The sequence below is a fragment of the Gordionus sp. m RMFG-2023 genome, chromosome 4, assembly GCF_954871325.1.
Source record: "Gordionus sp. m RMFG-2023 chromosome 4, tfGorSpeb1-WG-v2, whole genome shotgun sequence".
Classification (NCBI taxonomy): domain Eukaryota; kingdom Metazoa; phylum Nematomorpha; class Gordioida; order Chordodea; family Parachordodidae; genus Gordionus; species Gordionus sp. m RMFG-2023.
Genome location: NC_088778.1, coordinates 34,051,419 through 34,071,745, shown reverse-complemented (window position 1 = coordinate 34,071,745; position 20,327 = coordinate 34,051,419). Strand labels below are relative to the sequence as shown.

The 20,327-nt window shown below is 28.3% G+C and overlaps 2 long non-coding RNA genes across 3 annotated transcripts; both read left to right on the top strand.

The window, feature by feature from the left end:
• The first annotated feature begins 2,609 nt into the window (after window positions 1–2,609).
• LOC135929061 (uncharacterized) lies at window positions 2,610–8,474 on the top strand. Its single transcript, XR_010572470.1, has 3 exons — window positions 2,610–2,723; window positions 6,509–6,577; window positions 8,379–8,474. It is a non-coding gene; the product is annotated as an uncharacterized LOC135929061 (long non-coding RNA).
• Window positions 8,474–16,087, top strand: LOC135929060 (uncharacterized). 2 transcript variants are annotated; one of them, XR_010572469.1, is made up of 8 exons: window positions 8,474–8,632; window positions 10,541–10,627; window positions 11,707–11,796; window positions 11,916–12,008; window positions 12,766–12,867; window positions 13,095–13,152; window positions 14,909–15,234; window positions 15,952–16,087. It is a non-coding gene; the product is annotated as an uncharacterized LOC135929060 (long non-coding RNA). The 2 variants fall into 2 exon arrangements; XR_010572468.1 differs by lacking the exon at window positions 8,474–8,632 and having other exon boundaries at window positions 10,440–10,627.
• The last annotated feature ends 4,240 nt before the right edge of the window (window positions 16,088–20,327 follow it).

Genomic DNA, 20,327 nt, shown 5'->3' with positions numbered 1-20,327 from the left:
AAAAGCTAAAAAAAAATAATTTTTTTAAAAAAATTAAATGAATAAATAATGGCATGAATAAGGAATAATTTATTTAAAAAAAATATAAAAAATTATTCGTTATTTTTTAAAGTTTTTAGTTTGTCACTTCAAACAAAATATAAAAAGGTAAGAAAAAGCAAGGTTAACTATTATAAAAAATTTGTCATTTTCTTCCAAAAAAAATATTAATTAAAAAATAAAATGACAATTAATTTTATCTTTCGACATTATTTGTGTCACAAAAAGGTGTGTATATCCAAATTGTTGAAAACTATTTTTTTATTTGTAATTTAGGTGTCGGTTAGTTAATTTGTGGAAATTATGATTGGATTATTTTAATTTTTTTTGGCATTGTCTTTTTTTTTGATTGGTTGAATTTTATTTAAGTGAACCTTGGGCAATTTTATATGTTTTTACCGATTTTTCGAAATTTTAATTTATTATAATAAGAGAATTCAAATTTGTGATGATTCAACTTAATATTCCACAATTCTCAACACGGAATTATAAATTTCTTTATATTGTATATTTATAAGTCGTATTTTGGCATATAATTATTAACTTTTCCTTTATCCAATTCCTCAGGTGTTAAAAATAAAATATATTGGAAAATAATATGATAAATCAAGAAAATCTATAAATAAATATATAGAAAGAAAGAAAGAAAGAAAGAAAGAAAGAAAGAAAGAAAGAGAGAAAGAAAGAAAGAAAGAAAGAAAGAAAGAAAAAGAATTTACAAAAATTAAGCTTATATCAAATTGGCATAAATCTAATTTATAGCACCTATTTGATAAGGTAACATTTTTTATTTATATTTTGATTAAAAGGATAAATGATATTTTTTTTAAAAAAAATATCATTTGTCACACAACCGATATAAAAATATTACGATTATCTCTCTTGAAGGTGAAAGTAGCGATTTGGAAGAAGCGCTCCATAATCTTTTTAGTATAGTGGTCGGAGGCAATATTACAAGCTCGCCATTTTTTTGTTCCCATTAGGGACTAGTGTAAAAAATTTTTTTTTTTTTAGCCGATTCAAGACTTTTGGCGATTCCTTAAAAAAGGTTTCAATTTAACTAAGCTTTAAAAAACAATCCTCAAAATAAGGAATAGAGTTACTTATGGGATTGGTGAAATAGTATTCAATTTGTATCGTAGTAAAATTTAAATAAATTGTATACTAAAAAAAAGTATTTGTAATTCACTCTTTAAAACATAAGTTAACATAATTTGGCATCTCTCCTAAATTGTGTATAATTTGACGTCTGGGGAAGAGGGGGGGGGTAAGTAGGATTGTGGAAAGATAGATCAGCAAACGATTTCATCTTCGGGAGTTCCAGGAATTTAAGGCGAGATTTGGAGTAAAAAAATAATTTCCTGAATAATTTTTGTGGATTACAAATGCAAAAAAAGATGGCAGAAGCATAGGGGGTCTCCCTGTTGAATTCCTTCTTTATATTTGATTGTATTATCGTTGTATTTTAGAAATGTTGGGGGTTGAATAGCTGCGATAAATGTGTGGATGTTGGATATTTGTTACGGAACAAAGGAACAAATTTTTATAGTATTAAAAGTTTTAAAACTACGTCATCGAGAATGTTATTCGCGTTGGTTATACGAACGCGATGAGCGGATGATTCTGCGTCTTCCAAGAACGCCGAACCCTAATTGGGAGTGTCGACAGAAATGAGGAAAGAAATTCCTCGACAACGTGAAGCAATGATTTTTGAAACATGTTCTTCGATAGAAAGATCCTTACCGGGATTAAAAATCCTTTCATTCATTTTTTTTAAGGCTATTAGACGAGCTCCCTAAAAGAATAGGAACGCGCGGGTAAGGTTCGGTTAAAAAAAATTCTTGAAACTAAATTTTTTTTCTAAAAATTCCCGGCTCGGGGTTATGACTCAGTAAAAAATATCAGGGTTAGGGGTTAGGGTTTTACACCGCCCTGATCAAAATCATCGAAGTGTACGATGTAATAACCTCAAGGAAGGAAGTGTAAAGACATTACTGGGGGGGGGGCCAAATAGTAATGAGAAGATTTATTGGGAAAACCTCTCGCAAAGATGCTTTGCTTTATATCACGTGACCTTTAAATGCTTAAATAAAATATATTTAAATTTAGAAATTGGTTTCCAAGTACTATTTAATAAAAAATATTCACCCATTACAAAAATATTGTATAAAATAAAAAAAATTCTTAGAATTCATAAATAAATCTCTGAGGCCAAGTAGGGTTTGAGTAAAAACATCTTGCACAATAAATCACATGATGCTTAAATAAATCCTTAATTCAGATGACGTTTCCTACTAAATTGTTGTTGTTGTTGGAGAGGGAGTCACCCTAACCATAAATATATTGTACTTTAAAATGAGATACAATAACTAATTCATAAATAAAAGTTCATATATTTATATGTATATTAATATTATTAACAAAAATTAATCAAATTCTGCGAAGTTAGGCTAATTTTCTGTATTATTATCTCGGTTGTGATTGGTTAATGATAAATAAATAAAAAAAAAAAACTAAATATATTTACAGAAAATAAAAGTTTCTAAAAATTTTTTTTTTCTAAAAACAAAATTTAAGGTGGTACTTATTTATATATAATTATCTTTTACCTTCAAAAAAAAATTAAAATTAAAAAATGTTGGAGAATATCTTTATATGCTTATTATTATGTACATTCCTAATCGGTAAGATTATATATATATATATATTATCAATTATATACGTTGTTCATAGTTTTTGAAAAACCGGGTCCGCAACCGTTCGAACCGGGTTGAGTCAATTAACCGGAAAAACTGATTTTGTTTAAATTTATAAAATTTTCTAGGAACCGAAATAAAAGGGTCAATTTTTTTTAAAAAACGGTCCGATTTTAAGATTTTTAGCAGCATACCCAGAGATTTTGCTGATAAATTGCAGAAAATTTAGGATCTATATCAGAGACCTGCAGAGGTTGGTCCAGCCCGGATATATTTAAAAAATTAAAATGGCCGGGTTTAGGGCAGGGTTGGCGGGTTTCTGATCTATATATACCACATCTAGAGGCTCACATAAAATTATTTTGGGGTAAACTACTCTTTTTTTTAAAAAATTTGGGCCTTAAATATAGAAGATCTATTGCCGTTTGCACCCGTTATTTAACAAATACAAATATACACTTAAAGTTAGATAAAAAGTATTTTCCACCATCCATCAATATATTTTTTTTTCGTAACTTAGATACAAACATATTCTGGTGGTATATGCTTCATTTCAACACTGTTGTATATCTATATCCAGTTTTGTTGGAAATATCTTGTCATACAAAAAGGAAACATTTTTGATAAGGTTATACCAAATTCTATTTTGAATAGTGTTGTTTAAAAGGCTACCACGTTTTAGCCAGAAATTGCATATGACTCGAGATTTTGCTAAGAGATGCCCAAACAATCACATTAACCGGTTTTTAAAAATTCGCTCAAATGGAGTGATTTAACAACACTAACATGTCTAAATATTGTTGATGCCATTACATTAAGATCCAAAATGTAGTCTACAGTATTCAGTGCGGTTACATTTAGGACCTAGATTTTGAGGATGAAAAATCGGCTATTAGAATTGATTTTCAATATCACAGTTATACTAATTTTCATTTTTGGCATCCCAATTTCCAAAGATGCTAAAGAAAGATAGAAAGACGTATGCTAAAAAAGTGTTGATTCCTATATATTTCCTTCTAACTTGAAACCTTATATAAATTTTTATTACCAATAACCTTCTTTATATATTGTGTTTTCCACGCGGATTATAAAAATTATTCCTATTTAAGCATTCCATATTGACCTATACTAAAAATATAACACGATTCAAATAATAATGAAATTTAAAACTAAAGAAGACAAATATAATCTTTAAAAAAAAATCACAGAATTTCAATAATCATTTTAAAGAGGTGGAACAAAACCTTACTTAATATATATTATAATATATATAAACAATAATTTATTTTTTTAAATATAAAAATATTATTTAGTTTTAAAATCGAATGAATAATTATATATTCATTTGTCGACGAACGTAAATCATTCAATTCATTTAATATTCAAATATTATAAACCTTGTATAGTTAAGGTCACTATCCGGTTCATGGTCCAGACCGGATCGATACACTCGAACCGGTCCGAACCGGACCGATCCGGATTATGGTCTTCTAGAAACGATCGATATAGCCAATGGTCCTTTTCGTGTTTACCTAATTTAATTCTTGTTTCGGGACTATTAAATGCTTATTGGTTTTCTTGCCAAAATAGGAATGAACTTAAAGATTCACGAAAGCTAAAAATAACTCCTCTAGGAAAAAAAAACATGAAATAATATAAAATACGCAAAAAATAAAAAATTAGGTTTAAAAAAAAAAGAACAAATATAATATTAATTGGATAACGAAGCAAACTTAGAGATATTAATAAAATAGGGCCGTAGCTCTTCGAAAAGGATCTGTAGGTCCAGTCCGGTCTCGGCCTGAGACGGATATGACCGAACCATGCACCTTCACTAACTTTGTTATTTTTATTTTTTTTTATTTTTGTTAACTTAGAATTCAATTTTATTTCAAATTTATTATGTATAATAATAAATGGAAGTTTATTTATGTTAGAAAATCTTTTTTTTTTTGATTTTCGATAAAAAAAAAAAATTAATTTTTTTCGTATCAGCTCCCCGCGTACCTTTTTACGGTGGCAGCGGAGAACCCAAGCTTCCAGATTTAGGGTGTTATTGATTTTAGATTCCAAAATCCCATATTTAGTGCGCCTGCGCCTTAACTGCAAAATTTCAAAATTGATGAATTCTAAATATAGCAGGCTCAGCCAGCTATTCAGCGCCTTTCTATTTCTTTCTAAGATGCCAATCTTGGCACAATTTTCATTTGTCAATGATAAGGTTTTCTTTAAATTATGTTCTACCAAACGGGCTGAATTGCTAAAATTTACTAAATACGCTCTAATTCCTGATATCAACTTAAGAGTGCTTGAGGCGCGATATCATAGTTTTTAATTTCTGATACTTTTTTTTTCATATGGTTTGGCGAATTTGAGGTGAAGAATTATTACTAAACATATCTATACAATTTTATATTTCCCGTTCTGACATGATACTAAAATTTTCACAAATTTTACTTACTTTACCAATAATTTTCTTTGTCCGCATATCAACATATATACAAGTTTAATTTATTTCCAATGCCTATATTTGAAATAAATATATTTTGAACTCTAATAAATCTTTCATCTTTTGCTCCGTTCAATGGGCGATTCGACTTTACCCTGGTATTCCCCATTTTCTTTCTCAATTTTTTGACAGTGATGTGCATCACTATTTGTAAGATCCATTTTTGTCATATCCGCTACTATCACCATTATCCACCTCATCTTGGGTCTACCTCGAAGTCTGGTTCTTATTCCCTGTCACTCTTCGTCCTTTGTTCCACATGCCCAAGACATCTCAATCTATTTTTTTTCTCACCTATCACTTCTATCGCTTCTACTCTCAACCATGTTCGCAATTTCTTGCCAGTTTTTCTAGATATTCCCATCTCCGTTCTTTACAATTTAGCTTAGTAAGCTTTCATTGCTCATGTCATGTATAACCGGCATGAACTGTACAACTTCACAAAATTTTCCCTTTAAATTCCCTTTTGTAGGCTTTGAGTAAACAAAACGATATATATAATATAATATATATACAATGTGTTGTTAGTGTTGTTGAAGGGCTCGTGTTTGAGCCGATTTCTAAGAACAGCTGACTCAATATTTCATCCAGAGAAATAGTACTCTAAGCCTGAAGATTTTGCTCATAGAAGGAACAAAGAGTTCTAGAGATATATTATCGAAATCTGGAGGATTAGGCAAATATCTTTCTGGCTAAAATATTGAGTTTGCCGTTTTTAAAAATAAACAACACTATGTGTTATATATTATATATATTTATTTCAAGTTTTAAATGTCTTTTTACCGGCAAGTAACAAGAATATGTGTAACACACGCCTCATTAGCTTCTTAACTAAGATTCAATTTTATATAAATCCTTTCAAAATTACCTTTTCATTTTCTGCGTATAACTTTAAAAATGATGGATCATTTACTTATTGATTTATTAAAGGTTTATTCCTAGAAATTGGAAGTCCACTCGAGCACATGTTTTAAAAAAAAATGAGAAAAAAGCCAGTCATGCATTATTTCTAAAAAAAATAAATTAGAAAGAAAGCATGTTTTAATAAAGTTATAGTCATATATATTTAAATTCCAAATTGATGACAATCATGGAATTTTGTTAAATTACATTATTTTCAACCATACCAATTAGCTCAGGAACACGATATTGATCCCCCATAAAGATTATTTTATTTTTGGGATTTTAATCATTTGGCTGTGCCGACTAACCTTTTTTTTTTTTAAATCCATCTTAAAATTTTTTATACCCATATATTTATTAGCCGTTACAGTTGTCGAGACAAGAAGCAATGAATGTGGGTTTGGCAAATTTGGAACTAATTGCACTTTAGGTTTTAAAAAATTAATAATTTTTATATAATTTGATAAATAGATCAGAGTGGCTAAACACTTAAAAGTCAAAATTTAAGCTACCCCCCCCCCCATACCCCCACCTAAAGCATCTACTACTATTAACTTATAAGAGAAGGGGCGGATGTTGTGGCCCCAATACCCCCCCCCCCTTGAAAAAACAGTGAATTTTTTTTTGCCACCCTCTCTGCAGTACATGAGGCTGAAGGAATGGTTAATAAATATTTATACAAAATTGATAAATTAAGGAATAGCAGAAAAAAAAATTTAAAAGTAAACGATAAGGTTAAAATATTAGAATTCCAGTCTGAATCATAAATCTAAGAAATCATCATCATCAGAAGAAGAAGAAGCTAAATGATGCATTAATATAAAATGTTTTAATAAAATACGTTTTATGTTTCTCAGGAATCTGACAAATCTTTAGATTCTTTTACCTCCAGGTCACGTGTAATAATTGCTTCTCCCTCATTTTACTTATAATATAAAATATTTCGAAATTTAGACATATTTTGACTTGAATTTAAATCGTAAAATTCAACGGATATGCCCTCAATATCAACCTTTAACGAATGGTTTTTCCGCCATTCCCTTTGGGTGTAAAAAAAAATGACGATTTTTGATTTAAAAAATTTCACCCATTCATCGATGAATCTTTCATTAAACTGCACAATGATCAAAATCTAGTGCAGGCAATGACATATATAATACCTAGACTGACGATTCATTCATTCGTTAAAATGCATTTTTTAAGCGTCGTTACAAGCAAATCAGCTGGATCCGCCATTTTGGTAACACGTGTAGTAATTATTCTCATGTTAAAAACTAACTATTAAATTGATAACTTTGCTTCCTTATTATCTCGATGATCCGGTAATTCTTTAATAAATTTCGCGTCAGATATAGGGAATTAAATTAAGCTCTCGTTTTAAATTTTTTTAATAATGATTAGTGTAACCAAGATGGCGTCTCCAGCTGATTTGCATTGATGTACAACTTTTAATGAATGAATGAATCGTCGGTCTAGCTATTATATATGTCATTAAGTGCAGGATAAAACTGGATTTATAGCTCAGATAAAATATCATCTTTCATTGGGGTTTGGGAAGGAATTTTTTATTTTTTGATATTAAATATTAGCCATAGGTGAGATCAGTGATATTTAACAAATAAATGTTGATATTATCAAGCAAGAGCTTTTAAATATATATATTATTTTTTTTAAGCTCAAACCCTAGTATTTACACTTCAGTTTTAATGTTTTAATGGATTGAATCTGGTCCCGAAGAGAGGAGGGAGAGGGGGGGGGGGTAAAAATACTATCATATAAAAGTAAGGAGAAAATTCTCATTTCCCCTTCATTTTTTGACGGGCTATCTATAAGTATCTTGATAAACTCAAAAAAAAGCTACTATTTCAAATATTTTCGTTACATTAGCCTACAATGCCTTTTTCTGATACACTCTGCCTGTTGATCATTAATTAATCAAGTATTTGTGTTAATATTTTTATAGCATATTTTGAAAATTGGAAAAATAGTTTTATAAGACAAGTAATCCTTTTGGGTTATGGATAAGTGAGGGGGGGGGGTACTTATTATTTAACCCCCAGACCCTTAGAACCCCTCCCCCCCCCCCCCAAAGGCGCCCTTTTTTAAAAAAAGATGATTTATTGCAAGTATATATATTCCCGCCATTTTTAATAAGTGTAATATCGTTTCATTAGATCCCGTTATTTCAGAATATTCTTAATTTTGAACATTATATTATGCTAAAAACTAAGATTGCCAGTGTAACCAGAATGGGTCAACCGGAAATCGCTCCTTCTACGGGATCTGTTATTGTCACGAAGGTTACTGGGGATTAAAATGCCAAAGAAGTAAAAAAAAAATATATAAAGTATATTTGTATATTTAAAAATAATAATTATAATAATTAAAATAGATTGCAGGAGTGGTTGTCCCTTAAAGAAGTGTAATCCTTTTAGGGGTTCCTGTATCTGTGATAGGTTTAAATATGGAGCGAATTGCGATATAGGTTATAATTCAAAATATTTTGATGTATTACATTATATACCTAGAAAGCGTCTTATTGATTTATAAATATAAATTTTAACTTCCCACTACGGTGTTCTCATTGCACGAAGAATATAAATTATTACCTCTTATATGGGAATAACAAATGATTACTATTTAAATCATGTGATCTCTGGCTTGGAATATTTATCTACAAGTCTCCTAAAAGTTCTTAATAGAAAAGAAGATTAATATATTTGTTGTTCACTCAAGTTGTTAATAAACATTTATATATATATTCAAATTTAAATTATTCTGGAATTCTTTATAAGATTGTTAATCCTGTTAGAGCTACTAGGTTCCTGCACTCCAAAAAAAAATCGCTAACAGAGCCAAATCCGTTAGCATGAAATTATTTAATTAGATACTAAATATGGGAAACGCAAAACAAGTGGAAATAGAAATGAGAGGAAAAAAAAATACAGATAAGATATATCTAAAAAGAATGGTGAAAAATAAATAAATACAAAGGTTACCAAAAATAAAAGAAATAAATGTTTTTTAAAAAAAGAATCACAATATATTTTAAAAAAAATGGGGGTAGTGGGGAATACAGAAAATGGAGAATAAAATTTAAAAAAAATTTAATAAAATGGCTCTTCAACAAAAAATGGCGATATAAAATAGCTCGCTAGTAAATTTGCCAATGACGTATGACAATACCTAGACGTGACGATGCCATTCATAATAATGTATTTGAAAGCGTTCGTTGAATGCAGATCAGCTGGACCCGCCATTTTTGGTAACCCGTATATATAAGTAACTATTCGCATGTTTTAAAACTAACTATTTAAATTCGATAACTTTGCTTCCTTATCATCCATCTCGAATTATCGGGCAAATTCTTTGAATAAGTTTGCGTCAAGTGGTAAGGGGGTAATCAAAATGGCGTCCCCCAGCTAATTTTTTTCATTGATGTACACTTTTATCGAACGCACAAGTCTAGGAATTGTTACATGTCGATGAAACGCTAGCTTCACTCTCTCAAAGAATAAATCAGTGTTTGTTAAACGGAATCGTTCTGATCCGCGATTTTTTTAAAAAAAACGACTATAACTCAATATTTCTGCCAGAAAAAAAATATTGTCTAGAACCTCGATATTTCGCTAATTGATTAGAACCTTTGTGCCACCCATGAGCAAAATCTTCAGACTTCTGTAATATTATTCTGCATAAAATAAAGAGCCAGCCCTAATCGAGTCGGTTAACAATGCTAGAATCAATGCTTTAATAAAAAAAAGAAGTAATTGGAGGAATTCAATAATATATATTAGGAATGTAATTTAAGCTCTTTTTCTGGACCTCAGTCAGAATATCCATTCCACTTTGATCTAAAAAAAAACTCGAATGAAATTATGTAATTTTTTTTTTTTTTAAATTTTAAGGAGGAAAAAAAATCATACGGAAATATTATAACTGAAATATTAATCGATTCTTAAAAAAAAGGGTTGATGTTCTTTAGCCAGAATATAAAGGTGAACGTAATCCCGAAGATTGCTCATAAGATGGGAAAGAAAAGGTTTGGACCCTCTAGGGACCCTCTATTCGCCAAATCTCTAAGAAGCTCGCTTTATAAATATCGATATCGACTAAAAAAGTGTTAAACGGACCGTTAAAATCGAACTCAACATTGGGCGGTTTTTAACAAAACCGTAATTGTTCGACAAATAGGAAATTGATAATTTCAACAAATTTTATCCTCTTATCCTACCGATACATTCTTAATCATTAGGGAATTATGTATAGATTTTTTCTCCTCCACAAAAAAATTAATCGGTGCTAGGAAATCGAGATTCAATCATTTTTGGGATTTAAGATCCCAATAAAGCACAAAATAATTTTTTTTTTCTCTTCCATCATATGTCATAAGACTGCCCGTGCGATCCGCTGGTCTCATCCGGATGCGATAGTTTGGGTAGATGCTTATGCAAAGTTACCCCGGAAAACGTGACGCGAAGTATATTTAAGCGTTTATTTTTATTCATTTCCTTTTCTTTTCAGAACCATTTTTTTTTTTTAGAAAGATATTGAGTTAACTTCCAATTTTAAGAAAACAAAGCGTTTAAAAACGCTAAAAAAAATTTCGTTTTTTGTTGTCTTAATCGGCTCCCGTCATCTCCTCCTCCCCTTTCCCGACCCTTTGGAAGAATAAAATATGAGTGGATAACTGTTCTATCTGCAGCTCTCTATCAATTTTTTTTTTTTTTAGTAAATTAAATAAATTCTTTTAGATAGTTGATAAGTTTATATATTTATATGTGTATATTTATCAGAGAACTTGTGGGCTCGAACCTGCCCCGCTAACTGTTGTAAAAAAAAATTTTTATATAAAAAAAATACCCGAGCCGGGTCGAATATTTGAAAATCGAATATTTCGCCATTATTGTCCATGAAAATAATCTGAGTTGGGCAGGAAACCCGGCCGAGCCGTGCCGGGTCGAGCCGTGCCGGGTCGTTTGAATGGCAGCACCTCACCAGGTACCCGTTATTTATTCTTTATCAAAATTAATCGTAAAATTAATCGTTTATTGATTATTAAACTGTCACCGTTTACTAGAAATCTTGGGGAATAGAGCAGTGCGAAAATAACGATTTTAACAATGGCATCTAAATCAATTTTTAAAACAAATTTCAAGTTCAGCACGGACTCTAACCCCATTTTATCCTGAAACTCGTATATTCTGTAAAAAAATATTAATATGAGTTAATTCTGCTGATTTATATTCCAAATTGGACGATAATTCTATTATAAATTGTGATTTTGTTTGTATAAAATTTAGAGGAATAAAAAATAAAGGAATTAAGAAGAGACCAACATCTATTGCATTTATTGATTTCTTGGAGTTCCAAGGGGGGTCAGTGTTTCTGTTAGCCGGAAATGAGGTAACGCATGAGACATCCCAGACAAGTCTTATTGCCGCAGTGCCAAGATGTCATAGACATGGCATCGGGACGCTTATCATCCTCATTTAGGATTGACAAACTTCTATTATAATTTTGGTTGTTTGTATATAAATTTTTTTTTTTTATCATTAGATGGTAGCTTATGTCCCGACAATAAATTTTGCCGTGCGGATGGTCAATGCCGTTGTAGGGATTGGAAATATGGGACTACATGTGACAAAGGTCTTTTCTTTCAAAAATCAAAATTCAAAAATCATAATAATCTTATAAATATATTTTATTTTTATAAAACTTTTAAACAAATTCGACACATTTTACACGTATATTTTCTCTCTTTAAAGAATCCACCTGTAACAGAAATAATACAATATTGAACACACCCTTAGGTGGTTGTTTCTGCGAATTGGGCTATTACGGCGATAATTGTGAATTCGGTATATATATACATATTTTTAGGGAGTGTTTTTGTGAAAAATTTGAAACTCGATATTCATTTAATCGTGGAAATAAAAAAATTCCATAAAATTAGGGCATGTTTGTTGTTAAACCGCTATAACCCAATGTTTTAGCGCCAAAAAAGATATATACGCGCGAACCTTGGGGATTTCGCATCAAAGATTTGGGAGAGAAAGGTTTGTGTACAACATCTATCAACGAAATCTCGGGGGCTTTCGTGTTTTATTAATTTTTTTTGGCGGCAAAAATATTAATTTCAAAAATTGCCGAAATCGGGTCGCGTTTAACAAACACCAATTTTGATGACACATAATGATACCTAGACTGACACATCTCACTGTTAAACAGCTGGGGACGCCATTTTGTTTATACCTCTATATCATTATTTAAAAATACTTAATTTTTGAACGAGAAGCCAATTTTATTTCCTATGTTCTGAGACGCAATTCGAGGATGGTAAAGGAAGCAAGGTTATCAATTTAATAGTTAGTTTTTAACACGAGAATAATTACTATATTACCGGTTACCAAAATGGCGGGTCCAGCTGATTCGCCACGACGCTTTCAAATATCGTCAGTTTAGGTATTATCATATGTCATCGACTAATTTTGGAGCCCAAGATTAAAGCTTTTTTTTAAAACGATATTCGAAAAAATAATATTATTCCCTTTTTCTTTCATTTTTTTTTGGTGCACTTCCGGAAAAAATATGTGTGATTGACTCGCGCCAAAAAAGAATGTCGGACTGATTGCCAAAAATTTTTTTGGAATAATACATGCAAGTATAATGGGAATTGTTGGTGCTTAAGAAACTATTACGGAACTCGATGCGAAAATAGTATAGATAATAAAAATAAAAATATTTTATTTTTTTTAAAAATTAAACATTCCTGATATTTGATCCAGGATGCCACTTAGATTTTAGAAACCTTCTTTGAATCCTTAAGATCCAGCCCAGGAGTATTGAAAAAAAGAATTATAAATTTGCAGATCATGATTCTAAGTCAAAAAAAAAAGATTATTCCCCATCCGCCAATACATATATATATTTTTTTTAAAATTTAGAATGTAACTGTGGAAGTAACGAATACTGTCATGGTATTAGAGGATGTCTCCCGAAAGAGTAAATATTTTTACATTTAATTATTTAATATTATATGTAATTTGTGATAATTTTTTTTTGGAGTATAATTACAATGACATATCCTTTTATTCGAAATTAAATAACCGGTAACTTTACTAAATAGTTTATAATAATATTTTATTTTTTGAAAAAATTATTAAGGTTTTGTTGTTCAATATATCCCTTTAAAGTTCCTTATAGATAATTTGACATCATCAACCTAGCATAATATTTTATAACCATTATAGGAAACGTCTAATGATCTGATATTGTAATTGTAATTATATTTATAAATTCAATATTTTAATTAATTTTTAGGCTAAATATAGAGTTTATGCTTGTATTTTTTATTAGGTTTTTTTTAAAACTTTTCCTCCGTATTTATATGTTCTGATTTTGGCAAATATTACCTTCTATTACTAGTGGATGACACATAAAATCTAACAATATTGATTATAATCTAGCATATTTGCATTCTTGAGAACACTATTTCTCTGTAATCAGGCGCCAATATATGCCAAAAGGAATCTATATTTTTTTTTATATATAAATACATTTGTAAAATATAATTTAAATTATAAATTTTTTCCATCTAAGGAGTGTACATTTGCTTATAATTCATTTATAAACAAATCAAATCTGCGTTACAAGTTAGTAATCTGCATCGGGCCAATTTTTCAAACCCGGCTAGAACCCGAAATTTTTTTAAAATAATTTACCGGCCCGACCCGGCCCGAATTTATTTAAATATAGAAATTAATTTTTATAAATTACTCAAAATATAAGTCATATGTTATATGGCATCAAATATTTTTATTTTAAATAAAAAAATTCAATATAAAATTGATAAATTTAGATATATTTAAAAAAAATTTCCGATGCCCGATGGGCCCAGGAAGAATTTTTAAAAATAATATTAAGCTCGACCCGGCCCGAACCCGGTTTTTCTAAAATAGGCCGGGCCGGACTCAGGCCGGTACGGTCTGGGCCTACTTTTGCAGATTTCTACTATACAAGATGGTTTATCATTTATGTGTAAATATAAATAGATATTTAAGAGCATTAACATTCGAAGCACTTTTTCTAACCTTAGCAGCAAATTATATTGTATGTTTTTTTAGCGTGAACGTGTTATTTTTTCAACTTTAAATACTTTGATAGCGTTTTCCTACCGGAACTGTATTCCACTTGAATATCTTTCCTAATGATTTTCAGACAATTTTAATAATGAAACTTATGGACCCAAATATAATTTATATTAATTTTTTTTTATTAATTGTAAATGACTCAAAGATTAACGGCAAAATTTTTTTCTACAATGAATAAGATAGGTTATTCTAAACATGGTGGATTACATTTCCGGTAAAATTCAAATTTTTAAATTTAAAAAAAAACTCGCTAAAGGAAATGATTTAAACGTTAAAAAAAATAGCACATCGCGGGGAAAAAAAAATATTGCCGCTAAACGTATATATTTTTAACTATTATTCTAAAAAAAAATGTTCAATTTATTTTTAAAAAAATTTCAGTTTTTTTTGTGATGTTAAATCGCCTAACTTTAACCGACTCCAATAGTGGTCAAGTATATCCCTTTAAAAACTGACTTAAACGTCTAAATTTAGCCTCAACTTAATGTTAGAACCATATTCTTTTTAGAATAAAAACTTGGCCAAGCCTTAGAGCACTAAAAAATAAATAAAAATATAGGGATTTTTCTTTAAAAAATAAACGACGATTCGAATTTTAACGATGCCAGACCCCGGAAAAGATATTTTAAAAAGCGATTCGTAAGATTAGCAAATAATCACTTCCCCATTATATCCCAGCCGGTTATGGCAGCCATTATCGAGATCACGGACGACAAGCGGACTTAAATATTACCAATAAAATTTACGGCAGAAAATCCCGCCTAATAGTTCCTCCGATGCATATTTGGAATTTTTCCTTTTCAAATAATAATTACGAGCCTTGCCTTTGTTGATTCTCTATCATATACATAACTTACCTTCTGGGGACAATCAACCTATCACCACGCAGACGGATTAAGACCCGAGGAATGACTACGATTCCTTGGGACCTCGGGTAAATCCTTAATATAGGATTTTACTTAGCCTCATCATTTTCTTCTAGCACGCACAAACATAAATTTATATTCATATTTTACATTAATCCCCATTATTTTATTGCAGGAAGATAATCCCTTCAAATTCTATTTCGCTCTTAGTTTTTATGCACGGGTAGATTTATGAAATATAATTGTGTAATAGTCAAAATCTTCTTAATTCGGCTTAGTTAAAATGTGTTTCCCCAAAAAAGAAAGCTCATAGTATTAAGCCGACAGTTATTTTATTTTTAAAATTTTAGGTATTATATTAAATAAATTATTAAATTTTAAAAGAATTATTCTTAATAGGAATAATATTATTTTTTTCTATCATTCATATTCCGATGAATCAATATGATCCCCAAAAAAATTTCACTTATTATAAGCAGCCATATTTTATAATGGAGCATACCAACTAGCATCGCACTCTAATTACTATTAAATATTCTCTCTCTCTCTCTTTCTTTCTTTCTTTCTTTCTTTCTTTCTTTCTTTCTTTCTTTCTTTCTTTCTTTCTTTCTTTCTTTCTTTCTCTTTCTTTCTTTCTTTCTTTCTTTTTAACCTTCTTTTACCTTTTCTTTTCTAAAAGAGATGACAAAGATTTGTGTCATAGCGTAGTCTAAAATATATGTTTGATCTACTACACTTGTACGGAGAGATGATTAAATATTTCTATATTTCTATATTTTTATAAGGGCATAGTTTGAACGAAGAAAACGAATAAAAGAAATCGTAAAAATTGAAACAAAATAGCTTGGGAATTTAATATTTTTCTTTAAGTTTTATAAATATCAATAATTTATAAAAAATCAAATTATATTTGTAATTGGCCAACCCATAATAGGAATACTACTTGTGCGACAAAGTTTATTATTTAATATTTGTCGATTAAACTGAATTTAAATCATACATAAACTTTCCTATTTATTTCATTTTTTAAAAAAATAGATTTTTTTTTATATTATTGCCATATTCAACTTATTTTTTTGGATATTTATATTTGTATATTATTTTATGCAACATTTCCTATCACGGGAATTATTAGAAAATAAGAAATTAATAAAATGAAATCTAAAGATGTAAAAACTCAAGCTAAAATGATCATAGATAATGGACTGTTATCAATAGATTTATTAGTTAAAAATCAACTATGGGAAAATAGCAGAGTTGTTAAAAGATACTTTTTAAATGGATCTAGATACAGATACATCGTCTAAAATAATATCTAGATACCGATATTTTAATCAAGAATCTATCTAGATACAGATACCAATATCTAGATACAGGATCTAGATACACACCTCTGGAAAATAGTGATTAAAAGTATATCTTCAAAAGGATTTCATAAAAAACCCTTATTAATTTTAATATATTATATATAAAAAAAATAAGTATTGCTTGTTATTTTTCAAAAATAACATATTTTCAAATAATATCAATCTGGATCATAAAATTAGGAAAAATATTTTTGTTTTATTTTAAAAAAATTTAGAAACTATATAGTAAGTTTTATGCTGGTTGGATATACTAGTAATACTATTTTAAAATAAAATTTAGAGGGGTAAATAAGCTAAAATGACCCCTACAAATTTTAACAAGGAAATTTATAATGAAATTAAAAACATGGTAACCAAAATATTGCAATTTAGCCATTTCTGATTTACATAAGTTTCATAAATAGCTGGCTTTCTTATTAGAACTTTGAGTCTATATTAATTTAATTGATGATAAAAAATCTTATATTAGTAATATGGGCAAATTTTATTTCGAAGATATGATTAGTGTTTAGTTTCGAGAAGTATGTGAAACTAATGATAATAAATTTAATTTAATTTTTTTATTTCTACAATTAAGATTATAATAAAAAAATATATATTTAATAATATATCCATTTTATGTTGGAATTATAAGATTGTAATATTTAATATATAAAATTTTTAGATTTTTAAAATAAATATGTGAGCCTCTAGATTTTCTGGGAATAAGCTTCTATGATATGGACTATCTATATCTCCTGCCGTACTGAAGGCAGACGCATTTTGCAAAATTATCTTTGCCTTTTGTAAAATATTTCCATAATTCAGATACCATATATAAAAAAATTCTTTTATTTAAAGTATAAATAAAAAAATTGGCGTTATTTAAAAAGATTTAAAATAAAAAAAACTTTGGGTGTACCTTTCTATTTTTATAAAAAAAAACATTAAAAATACTATAAATCTATTTTAAAGAAGAAATAAAATTTAAAAAAATTATTTAGAAAATATTATAATAATGTAAAATAAATATACATAACATAAAATAAAATAACAAAAAAAAAGAAAAGTAAAAAGATCGGATCGGTTTTTTACAGGTATCGGTCCTATCCGATAATTTCAGTAATCGCTAAATATCGGTACCGATCCGATCCGATATTTAATACCGGCGCAGCCCTACAAATAATTATATGATGTAATTTATATAGGTCAAAAACTTGTCTAAATTGAACTAAAAATTATATAATGTAATATATAATCTTGAGGAGTCTAATAATTATACAATGTAATATATATAATGTTAAATAATATAATGTTGAACATCATTAATTTAGTTTAGAAACTCATATATTTTAAATAATATAATGTTAAACATTATTGTTTTAGTTTAGCAACTCATAAAATCACTGAAATTGACTAAATTTAACAAAAGTGAAGCTAAAAAAGCATTTGAGAGCTGATAAAAAAATAACAAATTTAACTAATATTGTTAATAAGCAAAACATTATCTAAATTAGACTAATAATTATATAATGTAATTTATATATGTTTATATAATGTTTAGAAGTCAAAACATCCTTTAGTTAGTATAAAAACTCATAAGATCTAAATATAAACATCATTGATTTAGTTTAAAAACTCCTAAAATCTCTAAAGACCACAATGTTGAGAAGTCAAAACATCATTTAGTTAGTATAAATACTCATAAGATCTAAATCAAAACATCATTGATTTAGTTTAAAAACTCCTAAAATCTCAAAAGACCACTGCTGATAAAATATCAAAAATTAACTAATATAGATGTGAAACTAAAAACATTTAAGAGCTGACAAAATATCAATAAATTAATATATAGTGTTAATGAAAGATTTTGATTTAGAAGAGTCACGTTTTATTTATGTTATTATATATACTGATCCAATATACTTTAGTGTGAAATTTAAAAAACACTTTTAACAATGTAATTTGGTGAGTTTAAGATATTTGAGCATTCGAATAGTTAACCGACAAAATACCAAATTATAACAGGCTGTAGTATGGTTAAAAATCCCGATTCGGGTCTACTTTTAAAAACGACCCTTTAAAGATTATAACAAAAATAATATTGTGTAAACCTGGTGATTTTGTTCATAGATGGAAGAAATGTTTGGGCTTTTACTTGTTAAATCTTGAGGTTAATTGGGCCGTTTTTTAAAATCGACCCAAATTAGGCTTTTTAACAACACTAACAGGCTGCATTCATAATGCGATACCGTTTTAAAGTGAGAATAATCAGTGGCGTCACTATGAAAGGAGCGCAGGGGATCGAGCCCCCTGAAAAATTTGAATAGCCCCCTGAAGCAAAATTTTGTTTTTAATGGCTCCTTAATATCCCCTTGAACTAAAAACAAATTTTTTTGATTTGCGATGTCAACCATTTCTATTATAATTCTATTAGGTAATATATAGATTAAATTTTATTATTTGGAAATTAATAAGACTATTTAAATTTTACATTAAATGATTACTATTTTAATTATTAGATTTGATTAATACATATAAATTATATTTTTACTACATCATCTTGCAATCAAATTCTGTGAAAATAAAATATCAATATAACAAACAACTTATTAATTTAGCATTAATAGTTGAAATTGACTTTTATTATTTAAATTATTATATAACCCTAATTAAAAATATACATTTATTAATTGAAAATTAACATATTTAATATTGTAATTAGCCGAGTTCAAAATCACTAATCAACTATATTATTCATTTTAAATTTAATTATAATTCTAAAAATATTTTCAAGTCCAAATAATTATAAGAGATTTCTTTATAAAAAGTAAGTAGACCAATATTGAAGTAGACATATAGTTTATTATATTCTATTATATATAATTGATAATAAAATAATAGGTAAAACACTTTTACAGACGTTTTTGACAGTTATATACAGTTAATATTTTAATAAATTTTACTATAAAATGCTTTTGAAAATAAACATAAGTAACAATTTACATTAAATTTTTTAACGCCATCTATTCATTTAAAAATTTTATTAAAATTAAACGTCTTATTATTCATCCCACAATGGATGTAATCAATTAGATATCTTTTCCTCTCTTTTTTAAACCTGTTTTTAGGAAAGCTACTATTTTTTTTTTATTGAAAAACAGTTTTGAGTTAAATTTTTAATACGAATATATTATTGATATTATTACAAATTACTATTATTTTAATATTAATATACCAACTAGAGGTGGAACTAAAATTCCTGACATCCTTTCTAAGGGAATAACGGACAATATTCCTTAATTGCTTCCATCATATCACTCTGATTCTTATTTTATAGTTATAAAATTCTCTAATATGGCATCCTTGCCGTGTAAATAACATAAGGCTTCAATATATTTGTATAATTTATTCAAAGATAGTGTTTTTATTATCAATTTATCTAGAATAATAAATTCTGATATGAGTTACCATCGTGAGTGTCATATGACTGCAAATTAACCAACATCTACTATTTGTTTGGCTATGTAAGTTAAGATGATCTACAGCTGCTGAGAGCATGTGATTGCATATTTTAGATGATCAATAATGGTCAAATGTGTAGTCGTTTATATATGGATGGAGGATAATCTTATATAAATTTATTTTCTCCAATAGTTATCTAACTTCCATCATGTCATCTAAGAGCAAGCTGTAACCACAATATAGTTTTATGATTTGGATTGGTCGTTTATAATTTCTTCAAGAAATGTTGCTTTGGTTGGGCCTATAAATTTTTCCTTATTAATTTATTCTATAAAACATTGTCTAAAATG